This window comes from Diabrotica virgifera, chromosome 5, assembly GCF_917563875.1.
Source record: "Diabrotica virgifera virgifera chromosome 5, PGI_DIABVI_V3a".
NCBI lineage: Eukaryota > Metazoa > Arthropoda > Insecta > Coleoptera > Chrysomelidae > Diabrotica > Diabrotica virgifera.
Window position 1 is genome coordinate 145,522,667 of NC_065447.1, and position 14,365 is coordinate 145,537,031.

Here is a 14,365-nt window from a genome sequence, read left to right on the forward strand (position 1 = left end):
TGATCTATGATATCCTGAGCATTCATCGATAATACCTTTTCTTCTTTAAGCAGTGGCGGCTCGTGACCTCAGTATGCAGGTAGGCGACACATATACCTGTATATACTCTACTATACTCTACATATTATATACTCGTATACCTATATTTTAAGTGTGTCGCATTTAAGATGAAGACGCCCCTATATTGCGGCTATTAAAATAAATACAGATTTAAAATTTTGCAGTCAAGCAAGTGTGATGGTTCACATTTTTTAAGATAAATAGTCATAGTCAACTCAAATTTAAATTTTAACCGCTATCTACTGCGAATCTACAAACAGGGCGAATTTTCGATATTTTGCTTCGCGTTAGAGATATCGGAAAAAGTTATTTGGAAAAGTTGTTCCAAATATTGTTCTAACCCCACGTACCAATTTTCATGACAAAATTCGCACTTTTAGTTTTTTCAGTATTTGTAGTCAGGATCCGAAAACATACAATGGGCTATCCCGAGATGCAGCTCGAGACAACCATTGTCGAAGGCGCAAAAAAATGTAGCCTAACCTAGCCCCAAAAAGTTCCCGGAAATTCTCGTCCACTACGGCTAGACAAGCCACAGTTACAGCGCTGTGCTTAGCGTAAAGAATCAGAGACGCATATCATTATGTTCTGTTCTTTAGGCGTATTTGAAAAGTGCCTGACTATAGGGTAGTGCCATAATAGAAGTGAGTAGCACTACTACGAGGAGCGTACAATAATTACAAGTTCGAAGAGAAATTAAAAAGTAGCTTTTTTATTTTAGATACTTACCTATTGTGTCAAAATTTATAAATTACAATTTTGAAATAACTATCCATCCATCCAATGGCACTACAGCCCAAATCGAGCCTTGGCCTCCTTCAACAAGCTTCTCCAATCATTTTGATTTACCGCTGTTCTTTTCCATGAACGCGTTCCCAGGAAGTTCCTGGCATCCTCATCGACTTCGTCTTCCCATCTCTTTTTAGGTCTTCCAACAGATCTTTTTCCCTGCATTCTTGCATTTATCAATTTTCTGGGAATTCTATTCTCATGCATGCGGACCACGTGCCCTGCCACCGTAATCTCTGCAGTTTAGTGTATTGTGCTAGAGTTGGTTCGCTATATTGCTCGTATATTTCTCTATTATACCTAATTCGCCAGTTGTTATTTTCACTTATTGGGCCCAGTATCCTACGTAATATTTTTCTTTCAAACACATCTAATGCATTGGCAGATTTCTGTGTCACCACCCATGTTTCACATCCATAACTTACTATGGGCCTGATTATTGTTTTATAGACCCGGAGTTTTGTTTTCCGGTTTACGTCTCGCGATTTGAGTATGTGGCCCATCGCGAAATAGGCTTTATTTGCCAGCACAAGCCTTCTATTTATTTCCGGTTCTTCTTTATTGCTTGCGACCAGATCCATTCCCTACGTGAATCTATTCACATGTTCTATATCGTCAATAAAGTGTTGTTGCGCCGGTCTATTTGATCTGGTTTGTATGAGTAGGTTTGTTTTATTTGTATTTTTTACAATTTTGAAATAACTAATATATATTAATAAATAATTTATTATTGTATTGTACATTTGACGAGGTTAGGCGGTGCCTACCTTGCCTACCCCGATGGGCCGCCCCTGTCTTTAAGTACTGTGTCCAAATTTTAGGCGTTTGAAGCTTCCATAACAATTTGCCGATATCTTTATCGATCTTGCGAGGCATGTAATAATTCATCTGCTGATAAGGAAGTCCACTGACGAAGGTTTCGGAGCCACGAATATTTCTTCCTATCAATTCCTCTTTTTCCGTTGATCTTTCCGTTGAGTATTAACTGCAGTATCCTGTATCTGCTACCTCTCATTATATGCCCCAGATATTTCTTTTTTATCATCTTCATTAACTCACCTTCGCCTTGACCTACTTTGTTTAAGACTTTTCTGTTTGAAATGCGTTGGATCCATGATCACGAACATCTCGAAGACTTCTAATTTGTTCATCATGTTAAGCTTCATGATCCAGGTTTCACATCCATATAGTAATACAAGATACACATAACATTTTCAGGATCTTGATTCTTAGTTGTAAGTTCAGCTGAGAATTGTTCAGAATAGATCTTAGTTGGATAAATGCTCCTCTTGCAATTTCTATACCTACGAGTTTTAATTTCTTCATCTTGAATTATTGTCTCTTTTGTAAGTTACATATACAATCTATCTCTTTGTTTTCTCAGCAGATAAACTACACACATTTTTTTGATTTATTCTCCTCATTTAATTTTACACCCATTCCTGAGCAGGATCTTCACCACACTCTCTCAGGGCGTCGTTTATATATTTAAACAGAACCGGAGAAAGATTACATCCCCGTCGCAAGAAAGGAATTTTTTCGATCTGGTTCCTATTTCCTATTTTAATTTCTGATGTGGCTTGTTTGTACAGTTGCTTTACTGCTGAAATAGTCGTATTATATACCTATTGGATAATTTTATAGTGTTTGCCTTAGCTTTTTTACATGTCCTCTATCGTATGCTTTTGTTAGGCCAACAAAAAAGAGATGGATCTCTTGGTACCTTGATTCTTTTTTTTAGTCAGTCGAGTAATAGTAAAAATATGATTCAGACATGACCTCCCAGCTCGGAATCCTCCTTGTTTTCTATTTCATACGGTTCATACCCTTCTTCGATTATATTTTTTAGATTGTTTCTTTGTATAGTCGACTAAAGGTACTGGTCACCGAGATGCACCTGTAGTTTCCATAACAGCCTTTTGGGTCATTTTTGCGAATGGGCGTAATGCATGATTCTTTTCAACTCCTTGGAATTTTTCCCTGTTTATATATCTCATAAAAAATTATTCCAGATAGGACGTCAACTTGGGTATTCCATTCTTTAATAGATCTGCAACTATACATTCAGCTGCTTATTACATTATTGTTTTTCATGAATCTTCGTGCATTTTCTATCATTTCTGCTTTTACAATACTTTTCTCTTTCTTCTTAGAATTACTTTCACGTATTTATCAACCTACGTGTTGTTTGACGTAATATGTCCTCAGGGATTTTATTACTTTCCATGATTGTATTTAAAAAAAAATTCTTAACTATTCTTATTTTCTACAGTTTTTATTAATTTTGTTTTTACTTTTTTCCACAAAAATTATTACATATTATAATTATTATAAATAACATAATATATTCACGGGTTGACTTACTCAGTAAATGGGTTTTTAAATAACACCATAAGTATTTTCTGATCTTAGATGAACTAAGGAGAGATAATTAAAGAAACTACAAAAAATAAACATGAAAAATATTATAACTATTGTTATTTTCCTCTTATATATGAAAAAATGAAGATTGTAGGTATATACATGGTTTAAAATAAAGTTTTTCACAATTTTCTACATAGCACACCGCCATAGTTATTGTATAAAGTGGCCATTTTTAGCCATAGCTGTGATTTTCTAGACTGATTACTTCACGAGTTTTTCACTGATCAATAATAATTCACTCTGTATACATTTATTGTTTTGTTTTTCATGCAACGACTACATACTATTTATTATCAGAATAACGAAAACAGTAGCAAATAACGTCATGTGTTATATAGCTAAAAGTGTACATAGAAGCTAATGGTCGCATTCAGGAGACGAAAAAGTGAGAGAGCAGTTCCCGATGGAGCGGTAACAGTTGTGTTTCGTGTATCGCTAAATTCGTGAAAGCCTATCACTTTCTGTTATATGTCAGGTTATACCTATATATACTGTGCCTCTGCACAATAAATTGTATTTTACTTCATAATCATGGTCAAAGAATATGCATTGTTTACCGTCTGCGCTATTTTCCAATTGATAATTAGTACTTTGTGCCATCATTCAACAAGTCTATTGACAAATTCACAACGTTGGACGGACGTAGCGGAATTAAAATGAGCTCACTGTCATGGCGACCGTTCCGTAACACGTTCCGCAAGTAGCGCCTCAGTCAGAAAACGAATTTCCAACAGTTGCGGAACCGCTCCGTTACTTTTTTGACTCCTGAATGCGACAAATATTTTCATTTTTTTGCAGAAGAGTTCTGTGTAATTTTAGTAAAAAGGGCCAGATGATAAAAATATCCTCAGTTATCAACATTATTAGTTGAATATTTAAGCAATATAGGTATATTTAAAATTACTTTGTTTTGATCCTCACTACTGTCCAAACCTGGACGAAAATATCTCTACGTTTCTCTATTTATTTATAGAATGAAATAAAAAGACAGACGTACTCGCAATCATTTATTGTTAACTTCCGACGACCGGTTTTGCTCTCTATAATATGCAGAGCATCTTCAAGTCAACGGTTACAAGATCCTTTTGCATATTATAGAGAGCGAAACCGGTCGTCGGAAGTTAACAATAAATGATTGCGAGTAATACGTCTGTCTTTTTACTTCATTCAAAATGAACTTGCATATGCAATCCATTCAACATTATTTATTTATCATTCAATGTTTATCCTTTTATAATGTGGTATCAAATAGATCAAGTAGTTACCTTTATGTCGTTTTTTTCTTATCGTTCTCCAATAGTAATAGATACTGAATCATCCCTTTTTGTTTAGACAAAGATAATTATTCTTCATTTATAATTTTATTAGTTATAACCTATGTCTTTTTGGTCAACTGCCGAACATCAACCTTTCAGCCTACGGCCAGATGAGCGACAATTACAACGCTGTAAGAGCAGCATAATGAAGCTCTAAAAATGGGTCCTACACTGAATATAGTGGATTGCCAGACACAGCGCTGTAATATCGCTGCAGCGATCCACTATACTCACTGTAGGACCTATTTTTCGAGCTTCATTTTACTGCTTGTACAGCACTGTAATTGTCGCTCGTCTAGCCGTAGGCTCCCACTGAGCCGTAGGCTATACACTTCATACATTATGTATGATGAGCGCGCCAATAACCGGCAAAATAGCACAAAAGATGGAAAGCGTATTAAGTTGTGAGATAAAAAGAAATGAAACTAGTCAAGCTGGTAAATTTAGCGATATTAACCTATAAATTTACATTATATTGACTGTTTCCCACCTTTAGACGTATCGGACGAGTTTGGCAACTACCACTATCACAATGACAGTTTTAGTTGACATACTCCTCTGATACGTGTAAAGGTGGTAAACAATCAATATAATCTAAATTTATAGGTTAATATCGCTAAATTTCCCAGCGCCACTAGTTTCATTTCTTTTTATCTCACAATTTATACGTTTATACGTTTTTGACAATGTTCATGTTATATTCGAATTACTTAATTCTAGAAATATTTTTTCACCGTGTTTTTTTTTTTATTTTATTTATCTGTTCTGTGTTCTGTTCTTTTTGAAGGTTTTTTTTTCAAGTTTTAAAATATTTTCTTCTACAATATTGTTAGCAAAAGTATAACATTTACAGTAAACTATCGACACGGAGCTCTTCTGGAATATATGCACTGTTCTAGATTTTTTGTTCCTGTTTATTCCACCTCTATACCAGGCTAAGTGACTACAATAAAACTTAGCCTACTTACCACTTTTAGCAGCTCATTATATTACAAATAGTTTGAAACCAAAAGTGCAATTTATATATTGCTAACATTGTTAAACATGTTATTTATTTGTGTTTGCGTCATTTTATATAAGACTGAGATTTAAAAAAAGTTCGTAAAAATCATTAATATGTGATTTCCGAATTGTTACAGATTCACAAGACTAATGTTATAAATAAGATCGTCAAACGTGTACTTAACAAAGAGAATCAATATATAATTTATTATTACTGCCCATATTAACTCATTTATATTTTACTATCTACCAAACTATCTTTTTCTAGTAGACTCATGTAGAAATATTTTTTTAGACGTTTTCAATTATTTTTTTAGACGTTTTCAATTATTTTTTTTGCTGGTGTTTTCTCCAGTATTCGTTCATTTCTTAGGTTCATCTCTTCATCCCCATATAATATGCAGTTTATTTTATTATTGAACACCCATAGTTTACAGCTCTCTACTGATACGAATCCATACTCTCGTAACTTAATTATTTCTGTATTTTTATGTTCTGACTTTAGTTATATCCTTTATTTATTAGCAGACTGTTCAAATCGCGTCCATAAGTACTAAGTATTATCTTGTGTAATAATTAGTACCTACATCTGAAATTAAACCTACTTTATTACTTTAGACATCTTCATCGTAATTCTTGTTAACATTAACACTTTTTTCCTTATATTTATTATTTATATCTATTACTTATACTTTATACTTTATACAGTTATACATATCTTTGAAATCTGCAGTTTATCTAATAAATTTATTATAATATTCAATTATAATAGTACGTGAAGAAAAGTAGTATGAACCCATATAAAGGTAATGATTTTTACGAAAATAATAAAACACAACTACATGGACCAATTTGACAAAAATGTGCCTTTTCTAAACACTTTTCGACATTCCATTAGATTTTATTCCCTAATTTTCAAAAAAAATTCAAACGCAGAAAATCTTTGATTGACAGAGCAGTTGTGTTTACATTTTTAAATGCCATTTAATTTAAGACTGATTATTTGTTTGTTTATTGTTATTAAAATATTTTTAGAATTTTGTTATACAGGGTTGGTAACATTCAAGATCCATTTTATAAAATGCAATATATTATAAGAGATTCTGTTTTAAAGCGATTTGTATCTTTATTAATATTGGAATATTTGTAATCTCTCCGTCTATTACACAATGAAAATTTGGGCTGTGAAGAGTAAGTCCTAAAACCAAAAAAAGTTAAGTAAAGTTTTCCATTTTAGTGGGGACTTTCCATTTTTTAATTTAATTTTCCATTTCCAATAATCGTTTTTTCCGATTATAGCGCCATTTATCTATAATTTGAAAAATGTTTCGAATAAAAGTTGCTTATTTTTACGTAAAGAATCCAAATCTGGAATAAAAATTTAGGGCTCCTATTTAAGCTCCCCCCACCTCCGTGGGGGGTCGTGTTTGGTACCCTTCGATAGATTTTTCAAAAATATTGATTAAGTGTGTTTTGCAGTTTTTCGATTTAATGTTTATTTGCGAAATATCGCGGTATTTGTATTTAAAATGTTAAATTTACCCCCACCCTCTCCGTGGGAAGTCGTGTTCGGTATTATTAGATAGATTTTTGAAAAATATTGAAAAAATATTTTTTAATTTTTCGATCTAACGTTGATTTCGCGAATTATTCGTTTTTTTTTGTGAAACTTTTTAACTCGCCTATTTCCTTGCGCCCCTCTCAAATTGTCAGATTTTTTAAATATACACTGTTTTGCATGTCCTTAACTTACCTTATCTTAATCTGACAATTTCAAGTATTTTTAAGGATAGATTTTTTTTTCGGGTCCCCCTTAACGAACTCTCCTGTGTTAAGAGCTAATATATGGTAGAGGTACATCTGCAGGGCACCAGGTTTCTCCCCATATGATAATCTGACGCGCTCGAGTAACTGCAAAAATCCCCGCTTGGGCTCCCCTACCACTACAATATATTCCTGCTGCTAAATCTCAGTTGATCTCAATTATAATCATTCATACTATTTATTGCGTCGTATCAAAGTCATCTACTTTATTGTATCTGATTTTAATTCCACTTTGTAAATCTATCTTTATTAAAAAACTATTGTGTTAAGCTTTTTCACTATGTTATGTTCGGTTTTTCTTGTTATGCCATGCCATCGATTGTGTATAGTGATTTTTTTTCTATTTTGTGTTGTAATAATTATTAGTTTCTGGTTAATGAGTTTTTTAGTTTGGATCCTTTTTCAGTACTACAAACTAATCGCAGTTGGAGGGGATGATTTTTCAGAAGAGGTCAGAAGTTGTAGGTATTCCTTTTAATAGCAATGGGTTGTTTCGACGAAAGATTATTTGCCATCTTTTATACGTTCTGTATGTAGACGGCCGTCGCTCAGCGGCAAGATCATCATCATCAGTAGCTCGACAACCCTTTTTGGGTCCTGGCTTGTTCTAGGATTTTACGCCATTCTGTTCTGTTCCTTGTTCTTCCAGTTCTGTTCTTCAGCGGCAAGATACTGGCCTCATAAGCCAGAGCGCACGAGTTTGAATCTCGGAACCAACGACGACATTTTCATTTCCAAAAATACCCTTTCTTTTCTTATCGTGAGGCCTATTGTTTGCAGTGATATACAATTGTACATTATTATGTAGTTGTGATGTGTCAGCGTAAAACCTGTTCAATTATGTATGTGGTTTACCTTTTATAGAATAAGACAGCTTTTGATTTGTTACAAAGGATTTTAAGTCATAAGCCTTCTTATTCCATATCAGAGGAATGAGGAATCACCTATGTGATTGCAAGAGGCTTACGTAAGTCCATCCTAACAACTACTTTATCTCGTTTAAAAGATAAAAACTTCCAAAAGTGAGTCAAATTGAGTAAAATTTATAATTTTTCATGATTTTTTGTTTTCTGGATTATTCATTTAACCGTCAACAGTCTTTTAGATATCGGTATTAGAAATAGAGCAATTTTAATATTAATAAAGATATTATAACCGGTATATGAAAACGTTTCTGACAACTAGCCCTGTACATATACCTATTATATTATGATAATTTTAATTTTCCTACAAGAATAGCCCAAAGTGCTAACAAACTACCTCAAAATACCTACATTTTTATTTTAAACAAACTGTATATATCACAGAAAATTGTATATGTATTTAAGTATATATTTTACATTTATCTGTATTGTATAGAATTACCATATCAAAAAAGTTGTTACAGTTGTAGAAAAACTTTTAGGAAATGCAACGTTTGTATACAGAAAACCTACTAATAAATTTTACAGTATTATTTAATCATGATTCTGGATAGCTCGTTTATAGTAGTACCAGTTATCTAAGAGACTGATTAATATTCAGCTCAGTGGGGTGTCGAGGTGTGGAACTACATAAACAGGGAATAATTTCATAAAACAGGTAGATCCCTTGTTTATTGAGTTCCACACCTCGAACACTAGCACTCCGCTAAGCTGAATATTAATGAGTCTCTTAGATAACTGGTACTACTATACTATTTGTTACGGACAAGTTCCCAAAAGATAGCCCTCAATATTAATATATTTCTCACGTCACAAGTAGTCGTCATCACATTTCATAAAAATATATAACAATGAAAACATTAATACTTGTATTTAATAATAATTTTTCTACAACTGTATCATAGTCTACAGAAAATGATATTCCCATTTACTAAATTCACTTATATTAAAAGATACTTGACTTATCTTGTATATTATACTATTTGGTTTTATTTTCATAAAATATTGCGAAAGATTTTTTATCAAATAGGAATATTATTTTGGTGTGAACTATAAACTATATTTTTATTTTCAGAAATATACACATCGTACTGTTAAAAACGTGTTTTTTTATTATTTCATTATACATGTTTTATGTATATGTTACTTGTTAGATATAGTTCTATTTACTGATGGCACTGCACGTATGTAATGCATTTTTTAACTTTTAAGTGAAAATAAAATCTATATTCCAAGAATCGTTTCTTTCTAATAACTTTATGTCTGAACAAGGCCGGATTTAAGGGGGGCAGGCTGGGCAGCTAACCGGGGCCCCCACAAAGCCCTAAACATAACCCTAATAGCACACGACGTCCTTTGGACGTCCAAAATAGGTCCATTTTTGGTCCTTACGTCCATGGACTATAAACGGACGTCCTTTGGACGTCCCATTTTGGACGTCCTTCGGAAGGAATAAATATGGACGTCCTTTGGACGTCCGACGTTGGACGTCCTTCGGACGGAATAAATATGGACGTCCTTTGGACTTCCGACGTTGAACGTCCTTTGGACGTCCATACTGGACGAAATACGGACGTTTTATGAACGCGTATATATTATATTGGACACATCATACCAATTACGGGATCAAATAGCAAAATAATTCAATAAAATATTAACTTACGCGTTAACTTTACGTTAATGAAATACAGTCAAACCTGTCAGTAACGGCCACTAAAATGAAAGAACTATTGGCCGATATAGAAAGGTGGCCGTTATTGCCAGTTTTTGTAGTCTAGATATACAGTAAAACTTGTGTTACTGGCCACCTGTACTAACGGCCAGTTTAAATATTCCCCAAACCAATTATATCTAGACTACAAAAACTGGCAATACCGGTCACCTTTCTATATCGGCCAATAGCTTTTTCATTTTTAGTGGCCGTTACTGACAGGTTTTACTGTAATTGGTTTGGGGAATTTTTAAACTGACCGTTAGTACAGGTGGCCGGTGTTTGCAGGGGGCCGGTAACACAGGTTTTACTGTAGTTTAAATCGAAAAGATTAAATCTTAATTCAAAATTGTATATACAATTATTACAATTATAAACAAACTATATAGTTTAATATCCAAAAAATGTTTTTGATTTTATGTAATGTAATGAAAATCTTATTTGTAAATTATTGGTTACAATGTTTAACAATAGGAAATATTCAAGAATAAATAAAATAAAAGTTTAATCCTAACAACACAAAACATTCCAGGAATGTAGGTACTACCGTTCTATTCCGTGAACATCTATCTGATTAAATTATGGGTGGAAAGTTACCACAAGATTCTATGAACATAGTACAATGTCTTCCTGGAGGGGTAAAATTTTCCATTACAAGATTTTAAGAGAGGCCATTTATTGTACTGTTCAATTTGCGTTCATTTTCAAATTTGCCGCGCGAGTATCTATGTAGCGTCTCGTGGTCATTGGTCATCACTCATCACATTTCATTTTCATAACATAACCGATAACCTAAAAATTTAGTAAAAAAGCAAAAATTTTGATTGGAAAAAAATGCATCGATAAGGGGATGTGGGAAATGGAAATTAGTGGCTTTTTTGCTGTACTGTCTGCTAGTTTTTGCTCTGGGCACTGGCTAGATCTCTTGTTTAAACAATTTTGTAAGTATTATAAAATCCGTTTTCAATTTTCTTTATTCTTTATGAAACGAATCATTTATACATGCATATTATTACCTGTAAATAGGTACCTATTTCTTTTGATTTTTAATTGTAAAGAATAGAAAAATTACCGTTCATTTTAATTTTTTTTAGAATCAGCTGAAAGTGGCCTACAAAAAAAAACCAAGAAGGAAATGTATAGCCTTGTGGCTATGAAAGGCAAAAGAGAGATATAAAAAGTGTATTGGCTAGTTGGAAGAAAGTCCACATTGTCCATGCATAATAAGTTATTACATTATCAACAAATATCAAGAAGATAGCAGGGTCAGGAGCATCAACTTCATGAGTTCAAGAATATCGAGGAAATCCAGCTCCTCGATACTACTGGGCAAACTAGAAGATTGAAGAGGACAAATCCTTTTGAACTAGTTTGAGTGATAGGTGATAGTGAAAAACGGAGCATAGTGCTTGTGTGCTGTGCCTGTGTATATTAGAATAGTGCACGATCTTGTTAGATTAGATAAGAGACGCTATGGGGTAAGCTCTTCATTTTAAGAAACAGTAGTAATTTAGGCTAAATTAAAATTGCTCATTGGTCAGTTATGACCAGATTGTTTTTTTATGTTTGGCAAAAAGGACTTAAGTCAGAATTGCACATTGATAATGTTTTGATGATTTCTGGACCAGAAAAAAACTGTTGTAGATGTAAACTGTATGTACAGTAGAATCTACTACAGTACTGTAGAAATCATCAAAACATTATCGATGTGTAATTCTGACTTAAGCCCTTTTTCCCAAACATCAGAGAATTGTAATGTACAATAATTCTCCTATCTGCTTTTTCATGAATTTTGTAGGAGACGAAAAACCATTTTTAGGATCATCTGCTTTCACATGTTTTGTAGTAAATAGATAGTTGAATTTACTACAAAACATGTCAAAAAATATATGAAAACAGGAGGTGACTATAAAAAAAGTTTTTAGTCTCTCTTACAAAACTCATGAAAAAACAAATCGGAGGTATGTCACATCAGTGACTAAGAATGTCTAAAAAATATACTTTGATGTCCCAAGAACCAAATATAACCTACAGTCCATCTAATTTACTTACTGTTGCACGTCATTATCTACGCCAGAGATCTAAGTTGACATAGTTGCCAAAGTATAAAAAGATCCTGAATCCATTTTAAATCAAATATGTCACATAATTATTGTAAACGTGGATTATACAACAAAACAAACTAATATTCAATGTAAATAAGTAAAAACTTAAGAAATAGAGAACAAGAATTAAGTTATAATCTTTTAAGATTTGCAGTGCAAGAGTTTTTGCACTGCATTGTTAATAATTAAAAAACGGCTCCGAACTCTTGGCAAAAAGCCGGTAGGTTTCTTTGTATAAGTATGTCTACAATAACAACTAAAAAAGTTGTCAGATACCTCGATTATTCCAAGTCGTTATAAAATTAGGTGAAATTTATATTTTTATAGTAGAGGATCTTTTTATAGTAAAGTAAATAATAAAAACAGTAAATATAATAAATAAAACAGATACTTATAGTAAAGAATATAAACAAATATGAAGTGTCATCACCGTAACTGTCAAATAAATGTTACCAATTTATTCTAAAATGTCACCTTCGTTCGATTACAGTTACAGTGTGATCCGAACAAATCTGCTTCATAAAAACGCTTTATAATCCATTTATACAAATTAAATGAAACATATTATTGTGTATTTCTTTAGGTTAACATTAATAGAAATCTTCAAATATTATTTCTACGCGTATATAATAAAATATGTCTAGTGGCTGTAATTCCAGTGTACTCGGCAAAGTGATTCTAAAAAAGAACACACCTACCGCCTAAATATTTCGTGTTGGTATCATGCAACCTCACAGGCTACGACGCGGATGACGCGCAACAGTTAGTAAATTAGACGAAGTATGTAGATATATACAGGGTGTAACAAAAATACAGGTCATAAATTTAATCACATATTCTGGGACCAAAAATAGTTTGATTGGACCTAACTTACCTTAGTACAAATGTGCACACAAGAAAAGTTACAGCCCTTTGAAGTTATATATATATATATATATATAATAGCACCAAGGGTCTTAGAGGCCCATGGCTTGAAAAGTTTGTTTTTTTTCTTCATTTTCATGTTTCTTTATGTACTGAGATCTTCTCTGGCTTGATATGTGATTTTTCTCCATTCCTTCCTGTTATTCATTTTTCTTTTCTGACCCTGTAGCACCATTCTTTCCAAATCTTTTTCGACCTCTTGCTTCCATCTATTTTTCGGCCTTCCTCTTCTCTTTCTTGAAGCTGTAGTGTAGTTTAGTACCATTTTTGGAGTCCTCGTGTTTGGCATCCTTTCAATGTGACCTCGCCATCTAAGTCTCTGTGCCTTTATCATTCATTTGAAGTTACAAGATGAAGTGATTTTTTCCAATATATCGAAAACTATTAGAGATTTTTTATTGAAAATGGACATGTGGCATTATTATGGCAGCAGTATCTTACGAAAAAACTATAGTAAAATTTGGACACCCCATAAAAATTTTATGGGGGTTTTGTTCCTTTAAACCCCCAAACTTTTGTGCACGTTTCAATTTAATTATTATTGCAGTACCATTTAAACACAACGTTTTAAAAACTTTTTTGCCTCTTATTGCTTTTTCGAAAAGTCAATTTTTATCGAAATATTTTGAATATTTGTCAAATCCACCACATATTTGTATATGGTTAAGTACGATTATGGAGACTTGGTAATAATATGCAGACTTATTTATGCTTTACATTTTTAGGGATATTTTGAACCATATTAAAAAAGAAGCCAGATCTCGATAAAATGTGCCTTATCGAAAAAATACAAAGAGGCAAAAAAGTTTTAAAAACATTCTGTTTAACTAATGGTACCTCAGTAATAGTTTAATTGGAACGTACACAAACATTTGGGGGATTTAAAGGAACAAAACCCCCATAAAATTTTTATGTAGACATGTTAAAAAAGAAGTCGCAACTCGATAAAAACTGCCTTATCTGAAAAATACTAAGAAACAAAAATATTGAATTTAACTAATGGTACCACAATAATAAAATTGAATTGGAACATACACAAAAGTTTGGGAGGATCTAAGGGATCAAAACCCCCATAAAATTTTTATGGGGTGCACAAATTTCACCATAATTTTTCTTTAAGATATTCCTGCCATAATACTGCCACATGTCCATTTTCAATAAAAAATCGCTAATAGTTTTCGATATAATCGAAAAAATCGATTTTCATTTTGTAATTTCAAAGGGCTGTAACTTTTTTTATGTGCATATTTGTACTAAGGTAAGTTAGGTTCATTCAAACTATTTTTG

The 14,365-nt window shown here is 32.7% G+C and overlaps 1 long non-coding RNA gene across 1 annotated transcript; it reads left to right on the forward strand.

The window, feature by feature from the left end:
- The first annotated feature begins 10,791 nt into the window (after positions 1-10,791).
- Positions 10,792-13,510, forward strand: LOC126884468 (uncharacterized). The gene is made up of 2 exons (XR_007698054.1): positions 10,792-10,990; positions 11,144-13,510. It is a non-coding gene; the product is annotated as an uncharacterized LOC126884468 (long non-coding RNA).
- The last annotated feature ends 855 nt before the right edge of the window (positions 13,511-14,365 follow it).